Consider the following 19,838-nt stretch of genomic DNA (forward strand, 5'->3'; position numbering starts at 1 on the left):
GTTGCTGTCATTACGGCCCAGCCACGACATTGGTCTAAGCGCGGCAGCGGCGAGCGGCAGCCATACGTGCCAATGAAAACTCCCATCGCTGTGTCTCGCTTCAATGTATGGCCGCCGCTCGCCGCTGTCGCGCTTAGACCAATGTCGTGGCTGAGCCGTTAGAGTAGAATTATAACGGCCAAATATGGAACAATATGCGGTAAAGGGTTAACTCTTGCAGTTATCGAGTTATGTAAATATTAAAAAAAAATAAAGATATGAAAATCATGAACATTTTTTTTTTGCGAATTTAACCATCAGTGATATACAGTGTGGTTCTTGATAATGAATCTAACCACGTGTCGAATTTACCGGAAAATAAAATAAAAACACGGTATATAAGCGATGTAATCCGTTTTCAAAGTTTTATTTCATGAGTAACTGTCGCACTATCCGGAAACAATACTACAGTATATTTTTGTAAACTAAGTACATTATTTTTCTGTTACTTCTTAATAACATAATCTATTCCTCCAACCCTGACAAATAGGTCGCAAAACTTCCGTAAAAACTACCAAATCTCCTAATACAGGATGCTCCAAATATTTCTCCAAGCCAACTACGATTTACGGCTACCCTTAACCCCCCCACCGCCCGCTAACCCCCCTCCGGCCTCAGAGTCCCGGTGGGACGATTAGGCGCAAACGGCGGTAGATAAAAATTTCGGGACACCCTATATCAGGGAATTATGTGATTACGGGCTCGCTTATTAAATACTGGAGGGCGGTTTGCTTGCGGTGTGTTTTTTTGGTGTAGGTATGATTAGTATCTGTGGAAAATATAAGTATGTGTACCTACTTAAACGGGCCAATTTTTTCTAAGTTGTCCACCCCACTTTTTTTGTAACATGGGTATTTTTTACGCGATTCATACTCAGAATCGCGAGGTCTTCCGATCCTGATAGGAGAAAAAAAAATGTCCCAAGATTTCCATACATTTTTCAAACTTTCCATTCCGTTACCGCCATACAAAATGTATGAAACGTAACGTTGAAAGTTATGTTGAAAGGATTTCAAAGGCGAAAATCAAAGATGGCGGCCTAAATATATGGGATATCGGTCCTACATCCGATATCGGATCGGATAATGTGAAAACGCACCTAGAACTTGTACACTCTTTTTTGCTGTGTACCACAGCGACTCCCCAGTCCAGATTTGCCCCGCTGTACCGCTGTTTATGAAATGTGATATTTTTGAAAAAAAAATGCAATTTCTACTCAGAATCACTAGCTTTTTCAATCCTAGTAGTTTAAAAATTTGTCCCATTTTTTCTTATTTTGTTACCATTTTCCGTACAAGTTGTATGGGGTAACAAAAGAGGAAAGTAACAAAAATGTATGGAAATTCTGGGACACTTTTTGTCTCCCAGTGAGATTGAAAGTACTCGTGATTCTGAGTACAATTGACTTAAAATTCCCTAAAACAATCAAATTTTTTTTATTGACAAAAAAAAGAAATGCTCTTATGAGAGTTGCGTTGAAATAAAAGATAAATTGATAATACGATCCTTGCGTTATCTCGGCATTCGGCACGGTATATGGGAGCCTCGGGTCCGCTTTGAAAACGAATCCCAAGATTTGGCGTAGGCACTAGTTTTACGAAAGCGACGGCCATCTGACCTTCCAAACCGAAGGGTAACTAGGCCTAAATGGAATTAGTCCGGTAGTGAGGACACTATGTTTTCCTTTGCCGAAATGCGACTGGCAAATATCAAATGATATTTCGCACATAAGTTCCGTAAAACTCATTGGTACGAGCCGGGGATCGAACCCGCGACCTCCGGACTGAAAGTCGCACGCTCTTACCGCTAGGCCACCAGATGCTACTGAAAGTTAAGAAAGTTTCTAAACGCTGTTATGAGATTACAGTAATCCTCACGACATATGCAATTTTGGCGCCGTTCTGCGTGCCGGCTATAAAATAGGCCTTTGTCCAACGACATTAACTGTACTAGGCATTAGGCACTAGTCCCACCGAAAGCGTACAAAGTACAGATGTATTGCGAAAAGCTTTTCATTCGTATTTTTTTACTTAAGCGTACAGCCAATCAATTATAACCCAGGCCACTCTACAACCATGTTGAAATGACAAGCAGTAAGAGATTTCTTACAATCTGATTTATAACGTCACTATGACATAGTTTTCTACAGGGGCCTAGAGTTCCAATTTGGCTGTACGAACGCATCATGCTATTTCAGTCAGCCTCATTACAAGACGTACTGACGCTGTCTGAACTAGCATGACAAATACGAACGTTTCCGGAAAAATACGAAGGAAAACCTTATTTGTACTACATCTGTAAGCGATGAGATATCGTCGATAGAAACGAACAAGATATAGTCACTCCTGTGTAAATAAAAGAGAGAGAGAGAGAGATTTTATAGTTCATCGCTCGGCGCCACACATAAAGCGTTATAATAGCGTATAGCGGCGGAGCGCAATGATAGCGATGCGCCGGACGAACGCTGGCGTTCCGCTCGCAATCCGTGCTCGTTAATCCAGCGTTCGTCCGGCGCACCGCTATCATTGCGCTGCGCTAAAGCTCTGCCTACGCTCTCAAAACGCGCATGTGTGCACTGAGAGAAAAATACAACCAGTTTTCATGTTCGTACAGTCAAGTGCAAAAATACGTATCGAAATAATCGTCTCATAAATATGGTACTACGCTCTTATTACACCGGACTAAGATGCTATAGGACATATTTTTGAGTAAGATGTGTACACCCATATTTTTACACTTGACTGTACAACAAGTTTTTTGGTTAAAATAGCGCCTACGTGCTCTTTGGTTCAAACAACAAGCTACTTGTCATTTGAATCGGCAATATATTTGAATCAACAAGTCGATTTTATAAAAACAACCTGACACATATTGTTTTAAACATACGTTTGGCTGATTCAAACGAATAAACCGCAACAAGTGGAACTTGTTAAATTCACAATGCAAATTTCTCTCAGTGTGGCCGAGCTTTAACTCGATCTCGCTATCATCGAGTATCCTCCTTTATTTACACGGGAATGATCGATATTATGTCTATTTCTAATATTTCTATCAAAGATAGCTCATCGCTTTTGGTGAAAATAGTGCCTTGCAAAGTTAGAAGTGTCACAGTTATCTCGCTAGATGGCGGAACTAAACTGAATTTTGTATTGTGCTAGTTTTGCATTGTGCAGCTCTGAATGGTCGCACACTGAATGTAAAATGCAGTTGTAGCTAATCATTGGAGGCACTTTTGTTACTTTTTTAACTTACATGGGTCTCTATTAATTTCCATACACGGTGTATCATGAGGGAGCCGAAATATTTTAACTAGGTACGCCTTTCAGAGGGCAAAATAAAGATAAAATGTTATATGACGTTAAGCCAATTTCGCAAAAAAAAATTAAAAATAATCCGTCAAATTGTGAACTACACGTTACGGTTCACAATATTTCGTTAGTTCATAATCTCGCTAGTGAAATTATAAACTAACGGTTTTTACAATTTTATGGCGACATATACATAGAAAACACCCATGACTCAGGAACAAATATCTGTGCTTATCACACAAATAAATGCCCTTACCGAGAGAATTCGGGACCGCGGCTTAGCAGGCAGGGTCACTAACTCACTACACGCTAGGACAGACAGGTCGTCAAATTCATGTGTAAATGAATGATTTTTAGTATTGAAAGAACCGTATTCAGGTAATAAAACGAAATCGTTTCGCGTATCCCGTGTGGTGACGGGTTAAGAATTTCACCACCCCCTTTCTTCCCGTGGGTGTCGTAAAAGGAGACTGTGGGATATGGGTTAAATTGTGGCGTAGGCGAGAGGCTGGCAACCTGTCACCGCAATGTCACAGTTTCGTTTTTCTGTCAACCCCTTATTTGCCAAGAGTGGCACTGAAACTTGAGTAGTTTTATGTGCTCTGCCTACCCTTTCATGGGATACAGGCGTGATTTTATGTATGTATGTAAAACGAAATCGCTTCGGTTGATATGAACAACGCAGTTTTCTTTAAATTACTGCAGTCACTTTGGCTCTAAAAGTTTTAATACCAGCAATCAGAGACAGATTTGTTAGTCAGAAGTTTGAGAACCTCTACTTAAACACTTTCACATATATTTTTAACCTTATTCTTGTATAATTAAAACTGATTTTAGGTTGGTATAATGGTTGATATATGCTGTTTTAAACTTATAATCTTCTTCTTAAAAGCGATGTCATTTGTAATACGTTTTGAATCTAATGCTTGTACGAATACTGTCGAAAATGTATTGGTGGAATAGGTAATAAAATATTTTAATTAGGATTTACAGTACTATTGCGGCCACTGCAACTTTATTGCCCCGTATTGTTTATTTAATCATTATCCATACTAATATAACAAATGGGAAAGTGTGTGTGTCTGATTGTTTGTCCGTCTTTCAAGGCAAAACGGAGCGACGAACTGACGTGATTTTTAAGTGGAGATAGTTGAAGGGATGGAGAGTGACATAGGCTACTTTTTATCTTTCTAACGCGAGCGAAGCCGCGGGCAAAAGCTAGTTATTTAATATTTAACTGTTTAAGTTTTTATTTCACTTCAGAAAGTTATTACGCAGGTTACTACTAATCGCAGTGTAACCTGCGTAATAGCTAGAGGGCAGAAAATTACTACTAGTCGAAGTGGCAAACCCTCCTTTAAACTTGTACACTCCTTTTTGCTGTGTACTTATACTTAACATAGCAAAAGGGGAGTGTACATGTTTCTAATGGGGTGGCAACGCGCGCGCATGTGACACTCTCTGAGTTGCAGACATTCGTAGGTTACGGTGGCCGTTTTCCATCAGGCGGACCGTATGCTTGTTTGCCACCGACGTAGTATATAAAACAAAGTAACTGATAAGGACTAAAGCCTGGCCAGAAATATGTAACTACTAGATTTTGCCCTGAAAATAATGCAAAAGGGACAACGGGGCAAATCTCGACTGGGGGACAGTTGTAACTGATCTACTTTTTAACCCCCGACGCAAAAACGACGGGGTGTTATAAGTTTGACGTGTCTGTCTATCTGTCTGTTTGTCTGTCTGTGTGTGTGTCTGTCTGTGGCATCGTAGCTCCCGTACGGATGAACCGATTTAGATTTAGTTTTTTTTGTCTGAAAGATGAGCTAGTCGGGAGTGTTCTAAGCCATGTTTCATGAAAATCGGTCCATTATGGTCACGGTTGGGGGTTTTTTTCAAAATTTTAATTTCCATTATTACACTATGGTGTTGAGTTCTACATGTATCCACTGAACACGCCTACCATATATTACCGTTAGACACTCTATTTAATAATGCAAACATTGTAAAACAGGGAATAAATGGAACACTTACATTTGCCCCCCAGTCGAGATTTGCCCCGCTGTACCTTATTCCCTATTTTGCAGGTCACATGTACGTCTACAGTACTAAAGGGGTTGTGTCATGAACATTTGAGTATGTGTGTATGAACCTTTATCAGTTATTAACCTACATACCGCCCTTCGACAACCCTCTCTGGCGAAGTTGGTTGATATACCGCCGTTACCACCCGTATATTACCAATTTACAACCCGGCCCCTGTTTCACCGGCGTGGCAGCGATAATGGGGACTGTCCCGTATGAAATTGTCGCTAGAAGTGAATGTGAACGCTTTGAAAGCAGAATTAAGAAAAAAAGGCTCAAAAACGTACCTCAGTACCATACAGAATAAGGTACGGTGGCCTAGATAGCATTATACCTTTGGGGGACGCTCGGATAGATGGCGGTAATATTAATATTTGACATTTTAATACATAATTATTAAGCTTAGAATATGGGCCAAATTGTCAAAACTGAGGTTCAAAAGTTCTAAGCTTGTATCGAGAGATGGCAGTCTATCCACTGTGATTAGTGATTACACATTTTACTTCGATAATAACTCTCTATAATAATCCCCTTTGCCCTTACTCAACAGTGGCGCCAACTGGTGAGCAAAAACACGATAGTCCCCATTGTCAAACGACAGATCCTTGTTTCACTGCGACGACTCCAAGACAATTATCAAATTCAAGTTCCTACATGTCAATTTTCATCTTGCACTTTTGGCTACGGGGCCAGTGTACGTAGCCAAATACACAAACGCTTTGATTGATTGATTGATTGATTTATTGATAAAAACGTCGTTTTACAAGTCAATATTATAAACTTATTTTTAACGAGCAGAAACGTCTGCTAACGATTCTAAACATTTTTATATTAAAGGAAAAAATGGAAAAATTTACGCTTCCGGCGGGACTTGAACCCGCATCATTTGCAATCCACGTCTTGCACGGATTGCAAATGATGCGGGTTCAAGTCCCGCCGGAAGCGTAATTTTCCATTTTTTCCTTTAATATAAAAATATTATAAACAATATTTACACAATTAAATTAAATACTAAAATATTTACAATAATAAAACATACATTTTTTAACAATAAAATGTTTCATTCATAACAAAATTAATTCAGACACTAAGCATAATAGCATAATAGAGCACATAGGATAGGATACACAGGATAAATAATTTAATTAATTGACTGATAATCATTATCGTAGCTTAGCCATCTATATCGTTTTTCTACCTCTGCCACACACTCGACGAGCGGCGTGGGAAGTAGCGAGGCAAATAGGCAGAGGCATAGTGTGGCCGCGCTACTCGTCATGCTCCTCGTCATGCCCACCGCTCCCTATTTTGTCGGTTTTTGGCGCGAGTCATAGGGCCGGCAACCTAGTGCGATTAATCGCGCGAGTAGGGCAGTGTGTTGCCAGAGAAGGAAGGGCTAAAAAAAAACATGCATGTACAATACCTACAGAGTTTGTAATATAAATAGCAAATTATAAAACTATGGTTAATACTATTGGGTTGGTAAGAAAGTAATGAGCGAATCATAACCAATATTGTAATTTTTATTTAATTTATTATTTTAATCATTTATCAAAAATATAACGGCCTTCGTTATCTACTACTTGTCTCCATCGTTCTGGTAAAGAATGAATAGCATCGGCGAAGAAGTTCTTAGGTTTAGAATTTAGATTCAAAAAACTCAGCTATGTACTGTCGTAGATGGGCTTGATCATGGAACTTTTTTTCATTCAAGGCATTGCTTAGCGATCTGAACAATGCGTAATCCGTAGGTGCCAAGTCTGGAGAGTACGGTGGATGAGGTATCACTTTCCAACCTAGCTCCAATAGCTTTAGCCGAGTCACTTTTGCAATGTGTGGGCGAGCATTGTCGTGTAAGAAAAAAACTTTAGCATGCTGTGGACGATTCTGACAGATTTTTTGGTTTAAATTTTCAAGCTGATTACAGTATACTGATGCGGTAACAATCATTCCACTTGGTAGGAGTTCCCAGTTAATAATACCATGAATATCCCACCAAACGGACAGCATAACTTTTTTCGGGTGAGGCTCTGTTTTTGGTGCCTCTATTCCTTTTTCGTTTGGAGCTAGCCACTGACGTTTGCGTGTGTGATTTATATATAAGACCCATTTCTCATCTCCAGTGATAAGATGGTCCAACCAGTTGAATGTGCGGCGAAAAGACAGAAGTTGTATGCAGATATCGGCACGGCGGTTTAGTTGATCTCTATCAAGTTCGTGCGGTATCCAAACACTGTATTTGTAGTTTTTTCCCAACTCGTGTAAATGTGTTTCTATGGTGACATAAGAGCAGCCTAACTCGGTAGCAAGAGTACGACTCGTTAGTCTCGGATCTCCTTCAATGAAGGTTTTTAATTTGGCTACATCAATCTTCACCGGTCGACCAGACTTAGGTTGATCTGATAATGAAAAGTCGCCTCTACGAAACCGCTGGAACCATCGTTTCGCCGTGGCCTCAGACACAACTTCAGGAGCAACACGCTGACATATATTACGCACTGCTTCGGCGGCTGAATGGCCAGACTGAAATTCATATAGTAAGCAATGCCTTACATGCACTTTTAATTCGTCCATTTTCTTCCTTATATTAGCTCGGCGACAGCTAGTGAATGACTGACGAGAAACTGTGCGACTCGCCCTTTATATACTTTCGACCATAGAAGATTCTAGAACTCTCTCAAAAATTTTATGTGGAATTCAATCGATCGCTCATTACTTTCTTACCAACCCAATATTTAATACTAGATTAATTGCTTTATATAATAACCTTCCTGATGATATGAGGCAAATGGATTATAATAAATTTTCGATAGTGCTGACCAAATGGCTAAATGACAATTGTTTTTATAGTATTAAGGAATTTATGGACTTTAAACTGTTACTGTAATTATAATGACTGGACATGTACTAATTTTATAATTATCTTGACTACATTTATTTTATTTTAATTTGCATTGTAATTTTATTGTGAATTTGTACTGATTGTAATTGTATTAATGTATGCTATGGAAATGCTATCGTGTTGATAATGTTTTCATGTTTTTATAATTTTTGCATGTCGTTCACCGACTGAATACTGTCACCTAATGTACCTCAACATCATGTACCATATGTTAATATTAAGTATTCTAGCAAATAAACTATTCTGATTCTGATTCTGATAAGTACCTACTATTATTATTTTTACCCATATGAACTATAATAGAAATGCAATTGTAATATGATGATGTGACGTGTAAATTATTATTGGGTTGGTAAGAAAGTAATGAGCGGATCATAACCAATATTGTAATTTTTATTTAATTTATTATTTTAATCATTTATCAAAAATATAACGGCCTTCGTTATCTACTACTTGTCTCCATCGTTCTGGTAAATAATGAATAGCATCGGCGAAGAAGTTCTTAGGTTTAGATTCAAAAAACTCAGCTATGTACGTAGATGGGCTTGATCATCGAACTTTTTTTCATTCAAGGCATTGCTTAGCGATCTGAACAATGCGTAATCCGTAGGTGCCAAGTCTGGAGAGTACGGTAGATGAGGTATCACTTTCCAACCTAGCTCCAATAGCTTTAGCCGAGTCACTTTTGCAATGTGTGGGCGAGCATTGTCGTGTAAGAAAAAAACTTTAGCATGCTGTGGACGATTCTGACAGATTTTTTGGTTTAAATTTTCAAGCTGATTACAGTATACTGATGCGGTAACAGTCATTCCACTTGGTAGGAGTTCCCAGTGAATAATACCATGAATATCCCACCAAACGGACAGCATAACTTTTTTCGGGTGAGGCTCTGTTTTTGGTGCCTCTATTCCTTTTTCATTTGGAGCTAGCCACTGACGTTTGCGTGTGTGATTTATATATAAGACCCATTTTTCATCTCCGGTGATAAGATGGTCCAACCAGTTGAATGTGCGGCGAAAAGACAGAAGTTGTATGCAGATATCGGCACGGCGGTTTAGTTGATCTCTATCAAGTTCGTGCGGTATTCAAACACTGTATTTGTAGTTTTTTCCCAACTCGTGTAAATGTGTTTCTATGGTGACATGAGCAGCCTAACTCGGTAGCAAGAGTACGACTCGTTAGCCTCGGATCTCTTTCAATTAAGGTTTTTAATTTGGCTACATCAATCTTCACCGGTCGACCAGACTTAGGTTGATCTGATAATGAAAAGTCGCCACTACGAAACCGCTGGAACCATCGTTTTGCCGTGGCCTCAGACACAACTTCAGGAGCAACACGCTGACATATATTACGCACTGTTTCGGCGGCTGAATGGCCAGACTGAAATTCATATAGTAAGCAATGCCTTACATGCACTTTTAATTCGTCCATTTTCTTCCTTATATTAGCGCGGCAACAGCTAGTGAATGACTGACGAGAAACTGTGCGACTCGCCCTTTATATACTTTCGACCATAGAAGATTCTAGAACTCTCTCAAAAATTTTATGTGGAATTCAATCGATCGCTCATTACTTTCTTACCAACCCAATTATGAATGAATGATTGAATTGAAGGCAACATTGCGGCACCGCGAGAAGCATCACTATCAGGCGGTCTTAGCACAACTTGCGCTATCGCCCGCGAGTCCATACTTGAAGTCGCGTTTGATGTATGGACTCCCGCGTGACAACGCAAGTTGTGCTATAGCCTCCGCTACACATAAAGCGTTTTGATAGCGGAGCGCAATGATAGCGGAGCGCCGGCGCGTTCCGCTCGCATCCGCGCGCATTCCGCTCGCAATCCGCGCTTGTAAGTTCTCGCCGACGTCCGCTGGGCGCAACGCCAGCATTCGTCCGGCGCACAGCTATCGTTGCGCTCCGCTACCGCTCCGCCTACGCTATCAAAACGCGCATGTGTGGCCGAGCTTTAAACTGCCTGAGGTATTCCATATTGGCGCGACAGAGTCAGACTACATTTCGATCGGCGTCTAGCGTCAGCGACTGTCATTATGGCTACGGGCCCAGAGGTCAACATGTATGGGGGAAGGTCGGGGGCGTTGTGAATTAGGGCCCAGTTCATCAGATAAGGTGACAAAATGCCTGTTTCCTTGCACAAGATACATAGCAGAGTTATGGGGTGTATTTATACAGGGTGGCTATGACACGGGATAAAATGGGCCATATTTTTTTTTTTTTCAAAGTTGTCCATTCCACTTTTTTTGTAACATAGGTAAACAAAATTTTACAAAATCGCGAGGTCTTCCGATCCTGATAAGAGAAAAAAAATGTCCCAAGACTTCCATACATTTTTCAAACTTTCCATTCCGACACCGCCATACAATATGTATGAAAACATGGTAACGGAATGGGAAAAAAACCTTAGTACACTTTTTTATCCTATTAGGATTGAAGAAGCTCGCGATTCTGAGTGGAAACCACATAAAAATTTCCAAATCCAAAAAAGTGGGGGGACAACTTTGAAAAAAATCGCCCATTTACTAGAAGACTCACATTGGGCCTTCCCTTACACTATACAGGGTGAGACCCTCATCGGCCGAGTATATTAACGAGGGTGTTTATTGCCCGCAAGTTTTTACAGCACTTGCGCAGTTCTTGTCCGACCGTTCTTGGCGTTAATGTGACGACAGGGGGCGCAGCCTGCTCAGTTTCATAAAAAACGCAGGGACGGTATGTTGGTATACGTTTCCAAAAAATTGTCAGGACACTGGTTCAAATTCACGATTATTACACATAATAACTTTTAAATCAGGACTTAATCGCGTATGTCTACATATTAAACTGATCTGCATCGTTTCAGGGAGGGTGTTGTCCCCATCCCGTGTGCTCGGGGAAGACTGGCTTGAAATGACATCAACACCTTCTGACAGCCGCGCAAGTGCGGGTAGTTCGAAAAACTCTCGCAGCTGTCAGGTGTTGATGTAATTTTAAGCCAATCTTCGAGGGCAGATTTATCGTGCACTTATAGACGGTTAACCAAATCTTACTGCTACTTACGGTTAATTAAAAAGGCGGCAATTTTGAAAAACGTAGGGTTACCTTACTTATAGTGTTGTGTTCCTGCCTTTGAGTAAGGCTGCCAGAGCTCAACGAGGGTGCGGTGTGCTGGTGACAAGACCTACGTACTAAACTAATAAGTCTTTAATAGTATTAAAATAATTGCATCTCGTAAGCGGCATCCTCCTAGAATTGCCTTTTCAGTGGTTTTCACAGCGTTAGTGAAGTGAACTCGGGTGAAGGTTAGAGTCCTTGCTATTAGCTATACGCGGACAACCAAATCTTGGCACTAAGAAAAGGCGCGAAATATCTTTTTCCCCTCACTAACTCGGAAACACGTGTTTTGTCCTTTAACATCAGTGGGTAAAAACGCATTTTATCCACTAGTGGGTAAAGTGATTTGACCTTGAATAAAGTCAAAATAACTGCTTTAAAATTGATAAAAGTAGGTGAATATAGTAATAAAGATGATTTACCACCTGTAGAAGCAGTGATAAACGCATTTTTTGCGTTGTAGTTTCCTCGCTATAGTGAGGGGAAAAGTTTTGTGTTATACTCGGGTGCAAATGTATTTTACTTCTCGTGTGTTAAAAAACTCGCAAGTTCAGGATTCTATTCTCGAACCACTCGCTTCGCTCGTGGTTCAACTATAGAATCCTTTCACTTGCTCGTTTTTCAATTCCACACTCTGCGTTAAAATACAACTTTGCCCCCTTGTATAACAAATAACTATTAACTGAGTTGTTCTTAATGGACAATTCGTCACTACTTTTAAAAAATCTCGTATCTCACGCTGTTCCTCAAAGTTAAAACGCAGTAAGTCTATATGCATTTCATACATACTTACTACAATTTTCTTTTCATTGACAGACGAAGATACAAGTTTTTTTTAAAGTAGTGACGAATTGTTTTTCGATAAATCTAGTTAATAACACGTTAGTATATTAAACTAGAATTCTCAAATTAAAAGGGAGCTCATTTCTATTCGAGCATTTTCGCTCCTGTATCTTCTATTAGCTTTTTGCGTGGTCTGTTCTCGCCGGTCAATTTCGCCTCGTTACGAACGACCCCAGCTTTATCAGAGGGCCCGTTTACAGTTGCCGATACTTTATAATTGACATTCCCACACCTGATGATGATGATGATTACCCCCTGTGATAAATAGTGTACACTAGCTTTTTTCCGCGGCTTTGCCCGCATACTAATCTAATCTTGATTTAAACTTTCACGATTTTTACACATAATAATTATTTCAAATTGCCGAATTAGATTTAGTTTTTCTGTCTGAAAGCTGAGTTACTCGGGAGTGTCATTAGTCATGTTTCATGAAAATCGGTCAACTACGTCGCGGTCGAGGGTTTTTCCAAAATTTTATTACATATGAATATTTAAAATTGCAAACGGGACTTAATCGCGTATTAATATGTTTCCCCCTCTCTAGCTCAGAAACACGTGTTTTGTCCTTTAATACCAGCGGGTAAAAACTCATTTTATCCACTAGTGGGTAAAGTAATTTGACCTTGAATAAAGTCAAATTAACTGCTTTAAAATTGATAAAAGTAGGTGAATCTAGTAATAAAGATGATTTACCACCTGTGGAACTATTGGAAGCAGTGGTAAACGCATTTTTTGCGTTGTAGTTTCTTCGCTATAGTGAGGGGAAAAGTTTTGTGTTACACTCGGGTGCAAATGTATTTTACTTCTCGTGTGTTAAAAAACTCCCAAGTTCAGGATTCTATTCTCGAACCACTCGCTTCGCTCGTGGTTTAATCATAGAATCCTTTCACTTGCTCGTTTTTCAATTCCACACTCGGCGTTAAAATACAACTTTGCCCCCTTGTATAACAAATAACTATTAAACACTAACCTCCGACGTTTCGAGGACGGCATTATCCCCGTGGTCTCGGAGTAGACTGGCTGAAGTTGACATCAACATCTTCTAGCTGTACGAGTTTTTCGAAGTCGTCACACAACACTCACGATATTCGGTTTTACAACCTGCGATATTTGTTTCTTCTTATAATATATTAAAACCTTTATGAGATAAAGGTTAAGATAATTTAAATTTCAATCGAGACAAAGGGCTATACAAACATTGGACCCCAATTTATTTTCACCCCCTTAGAAGGTGAATTTCTTTTCTTAGTGCTTCTCTACACCTTTTAAGGAACCCACGTGCCAAATTTGGAATCTCTGGGACCAGCGGTTTCGACTGTGCGTTGATATGTCAGTCAGTCAGTCAGTCAGTTTCTTCTTTTATATATTTAGATAACGATACAAGTGCAGAAAAGAGGTAGCTCGCATCGAGTGGCGCCAAATGAAACACCACCGAAGGGAGTTTAAATTCGACACGAGTTACGAATTACCATTTCGCACGTGCATCGAACGACGTACAGATGACCCTCTGAAGTTTCATGCTTTGCAAAGTAGTGCGGACAAAAATACTAATATTATAAATGCAATGGGATAATGTGTGAGTCTGTTTGTTTGTCCGTCTTTCACGGCAAAACGGGGCGACAAATTGACGTGATTTTTTAAGTGGAGATAGTTAAAGGGATGGAGAGTGACATGGGCTACTTTTTGTCTCTTTCTAACCCCCCCACTTGCCTAATTTTCAAATTTAAAGCGATCGATCCGCGGGAAAAAGCTAATAGAAATATAAATTCTTTATTAGGAAATGCACATTCGTTGGTAATAGCACAGTATAATAAAGAGTACTATCGTACAGTATGGCCACTCCCGCTCCCCACTGAAAGTGCCGCCCACCCCTCTCAGTTACCTCACAGTTACCGCCTGTCAAAAACGCGAACCGTCGACCTGTCATATGTCACTCATACAAGCATAGTACGCGTTCATCTACACGAGCTTAGACTGTGTGCTAGGAACGCGCCTCTTTCATACATTTGATCGCCAGTGTCCGAGGTGTGGTAATAGTAAAATATTTACATATTTCGGTAAAACGAAATACATTTTCCCAAGAGTGAATATGTAGGTACCTACAAAGGAAACATTATACATATTGCCAGAAATGCATTTATATTTATTTACTTCGCGCCTTGCCTTACATTAGGCAGTTTATACATGATTACAATATTATTACCGTAAGAAAGTTTCGGATAGTTCAAAGTTCTAACATACTTTTCTGTACTCCGGCCGGAAATCATCAGATTTCAGGCCGCTGCGCTAAACGAAGTTACCGCTTCTCAGCTCGAACATAATAAAATTTTTGAAAAAATTACATTTTTGGCGCACAAGCTTTTATCGCCGACTGTACCTTTCTTTCAGAAAACCCCTTACTAGATGGGGATACGACGTTTCATGACAGAGTTCCTATGACCACCTTGCTGCTCCATCAGATCAGCTCTATGATACCATAATATTGCATTGTCACGTGATTTACATATGTGTGCAAAATTTCAGCTCAATCGGAAACCGGGAAGTGGGTCAATTTTAGCTTCTACGTTTTGACGCACACTAACATATACATACAACATACATACATACAATCACGCCTGTGTCCCATGAAGGGGTAGGCAGAGCACATGAAACTACTCAAGTTTCAGTGCCACTCTTGGCAAATAAGGGGTTAGCTGAAAACGAAACTGTGACACTGAGTGACAGGTTGCCAGCCTCTCGCCTACGCCACAATTTAACCGATATCCCACAGTCGCCTTCTACGACACCCACGAGAAGAAAGGGGGTGGTGAAATAACATATACTAACAAGGTAAATTGAATAAAAGCTTGTGAAAATAGTATACCTACATACCTTTACCAGTAAAGAAGGAAGCCTCAGATCACATCTTTGTTGACCTCGACTTCACCTCGGCTCGGCTAATGCTAATAGGGATGACGACTAACATAAAAAAATGGCATTCCGTTTAGTCTGTCAGTTAGATCGTCCAAAAATACTGAACACATATTTTTCTCTTTTTCTAATGAATGAAAAAATACAAAGCATCAAAGTTCCGGAGTGGGGGGCTTGTGACGTCACTTCTAAGTAAAAATTGTATCTAGGCGTGACGTCACGCGAAACTTCAACGCACTGTACCGTCGTCATTTTTCGTTTACGTGAAAAAATAAAAAATACGTGTCTAAAATTCTTTGATAATCTAACTGACGGACTAATTAGTTTTTTTAGTCGTTTCGCTTATTATCACTAAGTTACAGCGGGGAAATTACGACTGGGGCCAAAAATCTAACTACCTACTCCATTTTTTTAATGTATTAAACTGTCAACATATACTTTTGCATTATTAAATAGGGTGCCCACTGTATATGGCACGCGTTTTTGAGCATTTTTTTTTTTTGCCATTTTGTTTTATTTTGATTTTTTTAGGGATTTTTAGGTCAATTGTACTCAGAATCACGAGTACATTCAATCTCACTGGGAGACAAAAAGTGTCGCAGAATTTTCATACATTTTTGTTACTTTCCTCTTTTGTTACCCCACACAACATGTACGGAAAATGGTAACAAAATAAGAAAAAATCGTATGGGACAATTTTTTAAACTACTAGGATTGAAAAAGCTAGTGATTCTGAGTAGAAATTGCATTTTTTTTTTTCAAAAATATCACATTTCATAAAAGTGGCGAAAAAAAACAGAAATGCTCTTTTAGTGGATACAAATGGAGTAGCTCAAGGTAATAGTGTACCTAAAACATGCCAACAATTCGATCAGTTGAAAATTGCCCCGCAGTCGTCGTTATTTATAATAACCTTCATTATTTATAATAACACCAAGAGATTTTAAAATATTTTGGAAACATTGTGTGCTGTAATATACCTACAAGACGTCTGTGGTCAGCCTAAAATGCAATATTTAGTGCGCGTCTACTGCATCTTCGCGTAGCCATTTTGCATTTCGCATTTCCGACAGCCGCGAATTTAAGTATCACGTGTGTCAAACTGTCAAAACTGAGACAGCTGTCAAAATGTCAAAGGCTTGTTAACGTAAAATGTTATTTGCATGTGGCAGTAGATTATAGATCGTCGTTTGTCGTCGATTGTTAGTAACTTTTTGGTGAACGAAAATATCATGAGGAAACCGAAATAATCATAAATATCATAATAGGCTACTTGACCCTTTTTTAGGGTTCCGTAGTCAACTAGGAACCCTTATAGTTTCGCCATGTCTGTCTGTCCGTCCGTCCGTCCGTCCGTCCGTCCGTCCGTCCGTCCGTCCGTCCGCGGATAATCTCAGTAACCGTAAGCACTAGAAAGCTAAAATTTGGTACCAATATGTATATCAATCACGCCAACAAAGTACAAAAATAAAAAATGGAAAAAAATGTTTTATTAGGGTACCCCCCCTACATGTAAAGTGGGGGCTGATATTTTTTTTCATTCCAACCCCAACGTGTGATATATTGTTGGATAGATATTTAAAAATGAATAAGGGTTTACTAAGATCGTTTTTTGATAATATTGATATTTTCTGAAATAATCGCTCCTAAAGGAAAACAAAGTGCGTCCCCCTCCTCTAACTTTTGAACCATATGTTGAAAAAATATGAAAAAAATCACAAAAGTAGAACTTTATAAAGACTTTTTAGGAAAATTGTTTTGAACTTGATAGGTTCAGTAGTTTTTGAGAAAAATACGAAAAACTACGGAACCCTACACTGAGCGTGGCCCGACACGCTCTTGGCCGGTTTTTTAAAGTCTCTCTTATATGATTAAGTACTGTCTAATTAACCGAAATAAAATAACCCTTATTTTATTATGACCTTAAAACAGTACATAATTATTTTTTAAGTAAATATACTTTTCTCAAACATGCAATGAAATATTGTCTTTACGTTCCTTAAAATGGGCTGGGAAGTATCGCTTTTTGGGCGCAACAACTCGAGAGGACTGTAAAGGGATTTCATATTATTTTTTAGGCCTAGGCCTGCAAAGTAACTTTTTTTTATAAAATATTGTCCTTTAGAGCATTTTTTTTTATTTCATTGTATGTTTGAGAAAAGCACTATACATGCCTCGGCGTGAAAACGGATTCCCGGCCTCGTATCCCTATCCGGCCTCGCTCGCACGCTCGCTCGGCCGTATATACCCACTTGGCCGGAAATCCTCATTTTCCCGGCCTCTGATGTAATGTACTATTTACGTAATCAGGCGAAAACAACACAGTCATGCAACACAGCACTGTAACCCTTTAACGGGCAAGACTCAAAAAAATCGTGAGTTCAAACCTCATCGCCATCCTGTAGTTCTAAAAATTCTGAACAAGAAAAAAATACAAAAAGATAGCCATACAGGGTGGTCTTTTCTGAGACCAGTGCCCTATAAAGGGGTAAGGACCTTTTCACAGTAAACTTTAAAGTCACTTCTTTGGAGAATAAGCACCGTGTCAATGAGACAGGGTTCTAGAGTGGCTTAGTATTCAAAGTGGTTTACCGTTCCTCAGGATTGGAAGGTCAGATGGCAATCGCTTCCGTAAAAACTGGTGTCTACGCCAAATCTTGTGATTATGTAGTTGCTAAATTTCTCATGTCACGTGTTTTCATGTTATTAAATGAGCATTTCTTTTTTTTTTGCCAATAAAAAAATTTTGATTGTTTTAGGGAATTTTAGGTGAATTTTACTCAGAATCACGAGTACTTTCAATCTCACTGGGAGACAAAAAGTGTCCCAGAATTTTCATACATTTTTGTTACTTTCCTCTTTTGTTACCCCATACAACATGTACGGAAAATGGTAACAAAATAAGAAAAAAATCGTATGAGACAATTTTTTTAACTACTAGGATTGAAAAAGCTAGTAATTCCGAATAGAAATAGCATTTTTTTTTTCAATAATATCACACTTCATAAAAGTGGCAAAAAAAAAAGAAATGCTCAAATATCAAATTTGACCATGCCGTTGTTGATTGACGAACAATTGACACTGACAGAACAGTATCGTATCTTAGTAACATTTTCGAATACAACCAACCGGCTTTCCACTATTCTACATTAAATTTATATTGAGTTCCTCATTTCCTGTCACCCAGATGTTGTGGAAAAGATCGCCTGTTGTTGATCGCCTTTTGATTTGTTCTTTTTTCAAATAGTCACACTACTATTTATATATAAATTATAAATTGAAATAGATATCATAACGACAAGGTTCACTGGTGGCCGAGCCGGGAATCGAACCCGGGTCTTCAGCTTACGCGGCTAACGTCATTACCACTAGACCACCCGCCCTCGCCCCGGCTCGGCCACCAGTGGGCCTTGTCGTTTTTTTTATTTCGCGTATAATATCTATTTCAATTCATCTACATTTCTTTAGATTGTGTAGCTGTAGCAAAGAAACCACTGTGGATATATAATTATGTGTCATATATGAATGATAAAATTAGCTTTGTCAACCCGGGACTCGAACCTATAACCTTGCATAGGCTTAATAAACGCGATCCGCTAACCCAAACCGGTCTTCCAGAAGTCATCATCCTCCTTGCGTTATCCCGGCATTTGCCACGGCTCATGGGAGCCTGGGGTCCGCTTTGACAACTAATCCCATGATTTGGCGTAGGCACTAGGTTTACAAAAGCAACTACCATCTGACCTTCCAACCCGGAGGGTAACTAGGCCTTATTGGAATAAGTCCGGTTTCTTCACGATATTTTCCTTCACCGATAAGCGACTGGCAAATTTCAAATGACATTTCGCACATAAGTTCAGAAAAACTCATTGTTACAAGCCGGGGTTCGAACCCGCGACCTCCGGATCGAAAGTCGCACGCTCTTACCGCTAGGTCACCAGCGCTTTTTTTTTTCTAACCGGTCTTCCAGAAGTATTTACATAATTAACAGTCCCGCGTTAAAAACAGCAAAACCTAATTTTAACGAAGGAAAATGCGCATTTAAATGAAACGATAACTAGGTAACAAAAGTTAAAAACTAGGGAAAGAAACTTTGCAAATTGAATGCCAGAAAATGCCGCAAGCCGGTTCCTTTCTTTGTATCTTATATTCTTTTTTTAGTCAATAGAGTCAAGTGTAATAACTCAGCTTTCAGACAAAAAAAACTAAATTAAAACGGGACTTAATCGCGTAAAACTTACGTTTTATATTTAACCCGACGTTTCGGACATGACATTACGTCCGTGGTCACGGGTAGACTGGCTGGGAGTTGTATCAACATCTTCTAGCTCTACGAGTTTTTCGAACTACCCGCACTTGATTGTCATCAGTCACTTTTACGCTAGGGTCCCGGTTAAGTCCCGTTTTAATTTAATAATATGAGTGAAGATCGTGTTAGTTTAAATCAATAAAAAAAACTAAATCTAAATCGGTTCATCCCTTCGGGAGCTACGATGGCACAGACAGACACACACACAGACAGACAGACAGACACACACACACGTCACGTACACGTCAAACTTATAACACCCCGTCGGTTTTGCGTCGGGGGTTAAAAATATGGGTGATGAAAAATAATAAATATTATTATAGGACACTAACAC

At 39.4% G+C, this 19,838-nt stretch overlaps 1 non-coding gene across 1 annotated transcript; it reads right to left on the reverse strand.

Moving 5' to 3' along the window:
• Positions 1-18,506: 18,506 nt before the first annotated feature.
• Positions 18,507-18,578, reverse strand: Trnat-cgu. Its single transcript has one exon. It is a non-coding gene; the product is annotated as a tRNA-Thr (tRNA).
• Positions 18,579-19,838: the final 1,260 nt, after the last annotated feature.

The sequence above is a fragment of the Leguminivora glycinivorella genome, chromosome Z (assembly GCF_023078275.1).
Source record: "Leguminivora glycinivorella isolate SPB_JAAS2020 chromosome Z, LegGlyc_1.1, whole genome shotgun sequence".
Taxonomy (NCBI): domain Eukaryota; kingdom Metazoa; phylum Arthropoda; class Insecta; order Lepidoptera; family Tortricidae; genus Leguminivora; species Leguminivora glycinivorella.